The sequence below is a fragment of the Mustela nivalis genome, assembly GCF_964662115.1.
Source record: "Mustela nivalis genome assembly, contig: HAP1_SCAFFOLD_1854, whole genome shotgun sequence".
Classification (NCBI taxonomy): domain Eukaryota; kingdom Metazoa; phylum Chordata; class Mammalia; order Carnivora; family Mustelidae; genus Mustela; species Mustela nivalis.
In genome coordinates this window covers 83,792-93,560 of record NW_028134810.1, presented here as the reverse complement: position 1 = coordinate 93,560, position 9,769 = coordinate 83,792, and the positions used below count along the sequence as shown (strand labels likewise).

At 45.5% G+C, this 9,769-nt stretch overlaps 1 long non-coding RNA gene across 2 annotated transcripts; it reads left to right on the top strand.

Moving 5' to 3' along the window:
• The first annotated feature begins 9 nt into the window (after positions 1-9).
• LOC309858097 lies at positions 10-4,285 on the top strand. Of its 2 annotated transcripts, none has more exons than XR_014308036.1 (3): positions 10-630; positions 1,580-1,736; positions 3,870-4,285. It is a non-coding gene; the product is annotated as an uncharacterized lncRNA (long non-coding RNA). The 2 variants fall into 2 exon arrangements; XR_014308037.1 differs by lacking the exon at positions 3,870-4,285 and adding an exon at positions 2,799-3,550.
• The last annotated feature ends 5,484 nt before the right edge of the window (positions 4,286-9,769 follow it).

Here is a 9,769-nt window from a genome sequence, read left to right as displayed (position 1 = left end):
ATCATTGTTTTGTCCACACTCAGAGGAGGTCTTTATGATTTTCCAGAAATCCAGTGTACTCCTTCTCCAGGAGTGTTCTCAGGGCTTCCTTTGCTGAGTGGCACACTTGGAAAATGTGAACATGGCTCCATTTGAGACGGGTTTCTGGCATGGTCTGCTGAAGTCTTGGCCAGAGGCACGGTGGCCACACACAGCTCTCTATGAATACACACTTTAATGATATTTCCTAGCTGTTGGACAGTTCAAGTGAGAACCGCTGTCCTAAAATAAAAGGATCTGTGCTTCTCTGAGATTTCCTCCCTGCAGAAGCCTCATTTTCAGAATTTGGGTCCGTGGGTTTCTAGAATCAGCCATTCCCTGCCTGCTCAGGGTTGAGCCAGGCCTGCCACTGGATAGAAGTGCCAGCCTCCTCCCCAGCCCCCCATTTCCCCGGCCCTAAGCACAGCTCTCTCTCCCTGCAGCACAGTCTGGTCCGTGGTGAAGAGCGTCCTCAGGAAGGACGGCCGCTTGGGCTTCTACCACGGCCTCTCCAGCACCTTACCCGAGAGGTGCCTGGCTATTTCCTCTTCTTTGGCAGCTACGAGCTGAGCAGGTCATTTTTTGCATCAGGAAGATCGAAGGATGAGCTAGGTAAGCATTTGGCTGGGCTGGGCCAGGCCGCGCCCCACAGTGGCCTGCTTGTTGCAGAGGCTGTGGGGGTCTGCTAGGCACGGAGGTTTCTGGAGGCTTGGAAAGGACCTTGGCACCTTCCTCTGGGTGCACTCATGTCCTTGCCACGGGGGTGAAGCTGTGCATCCCAGACTTCTTTACTGGAGTAACATTTTAGGGGAGAATATAGAAATTACTTTCCTGTGGGAAATCACCTGTAAAGCATTTTGCAATAAGCATAAAACTTGGTAACAAATCTTGAGTGTGTTTCCAGAGGACTGAAAAGTGTCATTCTTTCTAGCTTGTCCTGTGTACCTGCTTGACGCAATCACGTCAATGTTTGGCTTGCAGGAATGATTACTTGTTAATTCTCAAACACATCACTTCAGTGTTTTGGGCTTATTCTGGGGTTAGGCAAGTCCCAGGCTTAACTGTCGTGTTTAATAAGACAACTTTGTCTTTCATGGTAAAGGAAGAATCAGGGCTGTGGGGCATTAACATAATGAAATACTGCAGACTGAGAGGGTTGGAAAAAACATGACCTGTGTTTCAGTGGCCACTGTTCTCATTCCCATGGGGTGGGGGGCGGGTTGCCCTGTTGCTGGGGGCCTGTTGGTTCTGTGTGGACCAGTCCTTCGGAGGGCAGGCCAGGAGGGCCACAGCGCCACAGTGACCAGCACTGATAAGGTCCTGTGATGAGGGGCAGACCCAGAGTGCCACATGGGACCTTGTGTCCTCTGAGCAGAGAGCCCAAAGGGGGCTCGATCCCTGAGATCAGGACCTGAGCTGAAGGCAGATGCCTTAATGACTGAGCCACAGGTGCCCGAAGTATCAGCATTTTTATTTGCATCTACCTGCACCCACTACCACCTTGACCTCTGGAAATGCTGTCCTTGAGACAAAAATGCTGTTGGCTGCTTTCCTCCTCCAGGCCCTGTCCCTGTGATGTTAAGCGGTGGAGTTGGTGGGATCTGCCTCTGGCTTGCTGTATACCCAGTGGATTGCGTCAAATCCAGAATTCATGTACTTTCCATCTGGAAAACAGGCAGGATTTATCAGAATCTTTATAAGCATTATGAAAAATGAAGGTGAGTCTTCTCATTGTAGAAATGGAGTGGGTATGTCTAGACCGGTCCTTTCCCTGTAACCCTCTTGGAGGTCGATCACATGTGTGTGGTTGCTCTCTTCCCCTGCCCCCTGTCCTTCTTCTAGGGCCCCTGCCTTAGCTTACTTCCATTCTCAAGAATGTTTGATGTCCTTGTTCCTCGCTTCTGGGCCAGGATTCTTTGTTCTAAATAGCCCGGAGGGAACTTTAAAACTCCAGATTGTGCCTAAGGGGACAAATGCTTGGAAGACAGCACCCCTTGTTCTATAGAGTATAGACAGTATCAGAAAAGGATCTCTAACAGAACCACTAAAGGATTTAAAAGAACGTGCTGCAAGTCCCTAATGCTCAGACTTCCTGAAGGTGATTGGCTCTGAATTTTGAGAGTTAATGTAGGAGTATCAAGATTTTCTAGGAGATGTTTGTATAACGCCCGGATCGTGCCTCTGGTGAGCAGAGACCTGTCCTTTCAGCATCCGCTGTACATCTTCCACCTCGGGATGTGTACTTGATTTTCCGAGAGAGCGGTCACAGGGTGTGGAAACGGTTCAGTTAATACTCCAGAGTTGCATAAAACCTCATAGTTGCACAGAGCCCTTACACCTCCCTCATCCACTTGGATCTTCATAACAGTCTGGGAAGTGCCAGCTGTGAACACAGGACTGTGCTTTGGGCCCAGTGTCTTGCGGTTCTTGTTTTCCCGAGTGACTCTGTGAGGCTGCTGCCCTCCTGTGTTCTGGGGCTGCTTCTCTCTGCCCATGTGAGGCCTCGCGCTGCCCGGTCCATGTACCAGGAGCGAGTCCGGGACTCATGTGTGGTACCTGAGCGTCGCCAAGATTTGCTGGAACACTGGATGCCTGGCCTCGTTGCCGTGAGTCTCCATCCTTCCCGTTCGTCCAGGGACACCTGGACAGAAGCCCTTCCGTCCCTTGTCGGCATTCAGTGTGTTGTCTGGATCTGTCGGTGTCCAGCCCTGGGCTCTGCGGCTTTACAGGGTCTCTCTGTGAAGGGGCGTCTCAGTCTTTGATCACTTCTTGTCTTCTAGGAATAATGGCCTTATATTCTGGACTGAAACCCACAATGATCCGAGAGTTCCCTGCAATGGGGTGCTCTTTCTGGCCTACGAATACAGTAGGAAGCTGATGATGAGCCAGTTCGAAGCCTACTGAAGTGTCCTGGTGAAACGAAATCCAGGTTTAGGCACGTGACCCCGACAGTTCATCTCAGGGTTTCACGGAGTACAAGACTAATGGGGAATTATTTTGGTTTCATAGGAGTTCTGTTTTTTTGGTCTTCCCTTATACTCTAAATCTTAAACTTTGTGAAAAGGGCCTCCATTTTATCCTATTAATTTCTGCCCATAATCGTACTGAAATCGAACTCAGTTGCTGCTCTTGTCCTTGGTGGGACATTTAGGGCAAGCTGCCAGCCTTGCACAGCATCTGAAAGGCTAAATATAGCTCCCTCAGGACTTTGCATAAACCTGTATGTGTCCGTGCAGCTTGCATGGTTACATGTTAGTAAGGTGTCATTTGGTTCCATGTTTAATTCTCAGATCTCACCAGAAAAACTCTGAGGTAACCATGTTTCATGAAGATGACTATGAGTGATTCCTTACTCTAGATGTAGGCTCTCTTTTAGAACCTTTGTACATGCACTGTGCTAAGTGGATGAAGTTTAGTTTTTCTGTGGTGCTTGACAACTGAACTATCTGTAGATTTTGTAGAGGAGAACATATCCGCAAACTGGTGTGGCTTCCATGTTCACGATTTAAGTTAGGAGTAAGCCTCTTGGACTTTCCCATTCACTTCCTAGGTGGGATCATCTTGTGCCCCTGACACATTGTGAGGTGTGGTGAGAGCAGCACGCCCCTCACCTGTGCCAGCTCCCCTTCTCTCCCAAAGAACACCCCCTCTGCTGGGCCTTGGGTTGAGGGAGGTGCTGAGGGTAGGAGGCCCTGCTGCTGTGCTTTGTGAAGGCCCATGACCGCCAGCAGGCCTGCTTCTTCCGTCTCTGGGTCCTGGCCTGGGTAGGATTGCAGATTATTTCTTTGGACCGTCTATCGCCTGCTGATGCACTTTGGCCCACTCACTCACTCACTGCCTCCACCGACCAGAAACCCTTCCCGGGAGCAGAGTGCCAAAGCCAAGAGAAGCCCTTGTTCCCTGTCTGGTGCCTGAAGGACAGTGCTCATGGGCAAGGTCCTCTTTCGGATGGAACTGGACAGAACCGAGGACTTGTCCTCCACAGTGAGTGATGTTGGGGTGACCCCTTTGTTTATATTTATCTCAGGATCGCTAACTGCCATGTTTCTTATTGGGTTGGAGCCTTTTACATTTGGTACTGGCAGTCCGTGGATTTTCTGGATTGTATATAGGGGGTGACTTTACAAAGCAATGAAACAAGCCAAGTAATTTTATTTAGCTATGCCATACGAATGCACTAACCACCACCACAAAACTCCAGGTCACCTGGTGTAAGAGGGTCCCTTCTCGTCCCCACTTAGGCAAGCCACATCATACCGTGCTGCTCCAAGACCACAGCAAGGGCTCTCTCAGAAACCTGTGTTCTTAAGCAGGCTGACGCTGCTAACATCTGTCCCGTGTGTGTCTGTCCTTGTTGGCACAGTGTCCCCCTCGAGTGAAACCTCTGGTTACCTGAAGCTTTTTGTTCTCTGCAGAGGCTCTGTGCTAACTCTAGCCACGCGGCAGTAGCCAGAGGGTTGGGGCAGTGAGCAGCTGCTCTTTCTGTATACTGCAGCTGTGCAAGTTGGCCCACCAGCAGCATTCTTCTGCCTGGTTGTGTGGATGGGGTTGATATAGCAGGAAAGTGTTTTATTTTTTAAAAATAGCTAATTTTCCTATTATGTTTTAGATAATTCTATTCCAGGGTAGTCAGATATATTTGGAAAAAAAAAAAAAAAAACAGTATCATTCTGATGTACCATGTTGTAAGATTCTCGAGTTGTTCAAGGAAGTATTTATGTCAGGATGTAAGGAGGCAAGCCTGTAAATTGTCCTTATGTGAGAAAAGCACTAGAGTGTAGCAACTCAGTGGCCAGGAATTTTGATGCATCTTGCAGGGTTAGGGAAGAGTAACCCTAACTGTAATCTTCTTTCAAAAAGCAAGTCTTGAAAATTGGGGTTTTCTCCTTAGTGCCAGCTAAGTATCTATCCCCCATCCCTGCCCCCTGTCCATAAGTCTGCCACCTGGTCTGCCCCTCTGGCTTACGGCTGCGTGCATGTTCAAGGGAACAGTACAAACTGTTTAGCGGCAACATGTGTTTCTGTAACACGAATTACAGCAAGTAATGTAGTCAGAGCTTTTCCTAAAGAGCCTTTAGATGGGCTGTTGCACTGGTAGCTGAGACCCTTTGAGGGCTATTTGGAGGGAAACAGAGCACCTGCATCCAGGCATGTTCATAAATAAGGACATTTTATTTATATAATATATAAATATATAAACATATACATAATGACGTTAAGGTACTTAGAATAAAAAAACATCCAGCAACGAAGAGAATAGGATTCCCTGGGGACACTGGACTAACCAGTGTTTATAGTGAAAAGATGATCTTCACAGAGTTCCCTACATTTAAATGAAGTTGGCTGGGAGCAGAATCTGTGTCAGGGGCTGTACTTTAAAATCATCTAGATTTCTCTAGGCAGACATTTCCTTTGACTTCACGGTGATGTTACAAAAAGAAAGAATCTACTGTAACGTCTGCTTATGTTTACCCAGATTCTCTTGTCCTCCAAGGACTGCCTGTGTAATTGAAGCTTGTATCACAAGCTCTGCCGGGACTGTTTATAGGAACGGTCCTATGGGCTCAAGCCTCGTATTGGTGCCAGTCGGAGGTTTGTTAAATAGCTTAGAAATGACCTCTTTAATCTGACATACACATGTGAAAGCAGGGACTACTTACCCAAAAATACATAATAAACCTCACGCAAAATTGTGAGGAATCATTTTAAATGTTATTTTGATATGAAAGTTCTTTTAAACTCTTAACTTTGGCACACAGTCCCCAGGAACAGTAGTTCTCTCAACTCTGGCATACCTCCTTCAGGAAAGAAAAAGGACCACTAACCTTTTATAATGTATATACTTAAGGTGTCAAAAATGTGTATGTAAATGTACTGTAAGTATACATGCAAGGAAGGAGGGTTAGGAGACCTAAATGTGTGGCAGGGATTGTGGAGAACAGGATTCTAGTATCTCACTTCATCAAAATACAGCTCGAATGCAAACTCCTCACGGTAGATTTTCCATGTTTTTTTTTATGTTGATTATCCAGTTGGTTCCGTGGAAGGTACAGCCTAGGAAAGAAGAAACATGTTTCAAGCACAGAAGGCCAACCAGGGTTAGTCTTAGTCCCTCTCCTGTGCCTCAGTTGGCACATACAAGTGGAAGGGCTTGGTAACATCTGGGATGGCCAATGTTGGGGCAGTCAGTAAGGCTGTTTGTAATTCCCGAAATGCTCCTTCTGCCTCAACTGTTCACTCTACCATAGTGAGTCCTCCCTTAGCCAGTTCACAGAGAGGTCGCACCATCTCCACGCACCGCGGTATCCACAGTTTGCAGCAGCCCAGCGTCCCAAGGAACTCCCTCATGGAGACCGAAGCCTAAATAAGTGGCGTGGCTCTGACAGAGCTGTGTTTGTATTGCTGACACCCGATACCCTTTTTCCTGCAGAGTCTGCAAGAGAGCTCTTGTCCCCCACAAGTAAGACCCATAGTCCTTAGCAGCTATTTCTACTATTCCCACTAACTCAGTCCTCCTTCAAGTACTAGAGAACTAGAAATCTAGAGAACTTCCAGACTCAGGAACAAATTTTTAGATAGGGAAGAAGTTTCTCTGGAATAATAATCTTCAGCTAATTAAAAAAAAAAAAAAAAGATTTCCCAGTTTAGTCACTAGAAAGTTATTTTGAAATGGGAGAGTATTGATTTTTTTTTAAAGATTTTATTTATTTATTGGACAGATCACAAGTAGGTAGAGAGGCAGGCAGAGAGAGAGGGAGAAGCTGGCTCCCTGCCGAGCAGAGAGCAGAGAGCCAGATGTGGGGCTGGATCCCCAGACCCTGGGATCTTGCCCTGAGCTGAAGGCAGAGGCTTAACCCACTGAGCCTCCCAGGTACCCCTTAAATAGTATTTTTAATCTAATATTTAGCTTATGAAAAATGAGAATGTTTGCCATTGTCATTGCTCTGAACATGAGTGTGTAACTTCTCCTGAGATGTCACAAAGTGTACAAGTGTTACTCTTTACATGAATTTCTAAGCCTCAGTGGCTTTGTTTTCCTATTGAAATCATCAAGCAGAACTGCCAACAACTAACAGTGTTGATCAAGTTAAAGTTTGTGCCCTCCTCCACCCCCTGCTTGCTCCCCATTATGGGAAAATCTGTTCAGTAGTGAAATGGTATGTGTGTGGAAGCAAGTGACCTCGGTGGTTCCCATACCAGATGGGCTCCCCTTTGATCCCTGAAGCCGGTCTGAACACTCGCTCAGTCAGTGGTCCAAAGCAGGAGCTCCACTACAAGCAGTACTGGCCTGGGCAGTGTTGCTTAATTTTGTGATTTTCAAGGGCCATGAGATGAAAACTCTCTCATGTGTGGGTATTCTTGTCATTAATACTGACAGTCAACTATCAATGTAACTGCTGCTTGTAGAAATGGATGAGGTCTTTGGACATAAAGTGGCATCAGCCTCTGGTCAGCATGATGTAAACTAGGTTGGAGGACTATTGTCTAATTTATATAGAAAAAAACCACCTTTCCTTAAATTTTGATAGGAATGGCAAGAAAAATCCATTTCTTTTTTTTTATTTCCCTTTATTTTTTTTAATTATTAATTTTTTATTTTTTATAAACATAGATATAAACATATATTTTTATCCCCAGGGGTACAGGTCTGTGAATCACCAGGTTTACACACTTCACTGCACTCACCCAAGCACATACCCTCCCCGATGTCCATAATCCCACCCCCTTCTCCCAAAGCCCCTCCCCCCAGCAACCCTCAGTTTGTTTTGTGAGATTAAGAGTCACTTATGGTTTGTCTCCCTCCCAATCCCATCTTGTTCCATTTATTCTTCTCGTACCCCCTTAAGCCCCCATGTTGCATCACCACTTCCTCATATCAGGGTGATCATATGATAGTTGTCTTTCTCTGCTTGACTTATTTCGCTAAGCATGATACGCTCTTGTTCCATCCATGTTGTCACAAATGGCAAGATTTCATTTCTTTTGATGGCTGCCTAGTATTCCATTGTGTATATATACCACATCTTCTTGATCCATTCATCTGTTGATGGACATCTAGGTTCTTTCCATAGTTTGGCTATTGTGGACATTGCTGCTATAAACATTCGGGTGCACGTGCCCCTTTGGATCACTACGTTTGTATCTTTAGGGTAAATACCCAATAGTGCAATTGCTGGGTCATAGGGCAGTTCTATTTTCAACATTTTGAGGAACCTCCATGCTGTTTTCCAGAGTGGCTGCACCAGCTTGCATTCCCACCAACAGTGTAGGAGGGTTCCCCTTTCTCTGCATCCTCGCCAGCATCTGTCATTTCCTGACTTGTTGATTTTAGCCATTCTGACTGGTGTGAGGTGATCTCTCATTGTGGTTTTGATTTGTATTTCCCTGATGCCAAGTGATATGGAGCACTTTTTCATGTGTCTGTTGGCCCTCTGGATGTCTTCTTTGCAGAAATGTCTGTTCATGTCCTCTGCCCATTTCTTGATTGACATAGGTCAATGGAACAGAATAGAGAGCCCAGAAATAGACCCTCAATTCTACAGTCAACTAATCTTCGACAAAGCAGGAAAGAATGTCCAATGGAAGAAAGACAGCCTCTTCAATAAATGGTGCTGGGAAAATTTGACAGCCACATGCAGAAAAATGAAATTGGACCATTTCCTTACACCACACACAAAAATAGACTCAAAATGGATGAAGGACCTCAATGTGTGAAAGGAATCCATCAAAATCCTTTAGGAGAACACAGGCAGCAACCTCTTCGACCTTTGCCGCAGCAACATCTTCCTTGGAACAACGCAAAAGGCAAGGGAAGCAAGGGAAAAAGTGAATTATTGGGTCTTCATCAAGATCAAAAGCTTTTGCACAGCAAAGGAAACAGTTAACAAAATCAAAAGACAACTGACAGAATGGGAGAAGATATTTGCAAACGACATATCAGATAAAGGACTAGTGTCCAGAATCTATAAAGAACTTAGCAAACTCAACACCCAGAGAACAAATAATCCAATCAAGAAATGGGAAGAAAAATCCATTTCTTAAAGTCTCCTTTGTGTCGTGAGCCGAGGGTTATAGAGGTTAAGTGCTGTGTGTCTAACGGCTCTAATTGTTCAACATATATAGAAAGGAGGGAAAAGGAGGAATTTTAATCCCTTTGGAATTAGTTTTTAGTATCATTTTTATGATGAAAATTAACTTTTTTTCTTTTAATTTTAGGACCTACCCAAGTATTACGACCAGTGTCCATTTTTTTTCTGGTTCCATACATCATTTTTACAAAGTAAAAGGTATGGCTCTGATATAATCCAGTAGAAATGGCTTAATCTCCAAGATCTAAGGCAGAATGGCACTCCTGCCCTCAATTTATAGAAACCAAGAAATCCTCAAGTCCCCCATTCTTCATTATGTAAAATATAGGGTTAGTGTTGAGAACCACTGTGGCCTTTTCCTCAAAGTCCATGCCATAGGACTGTGTCATAGGAGCTGAGACGTATTCTAATCAGATCTAGGTGTGGTGATAAATCCCTCCCCTTGCAAGTGTAGCAGGAGTCTGCTCAGTTACTCCGAATGCGCAGGTCCACCGTGTGTGGACTGATGTGGACTGATGTGGTCTACTGGTGACCTACCACCTACCACATTCTAGGCCAGAAAGGAAAGCATCCTCGAGGAAGGCTTTAGCTAGTTTAAAGGTGACTGATACAACTAGATCTAGGGCAGAAGTTAGAGGACACAGTAATCATCCGTGAAGACA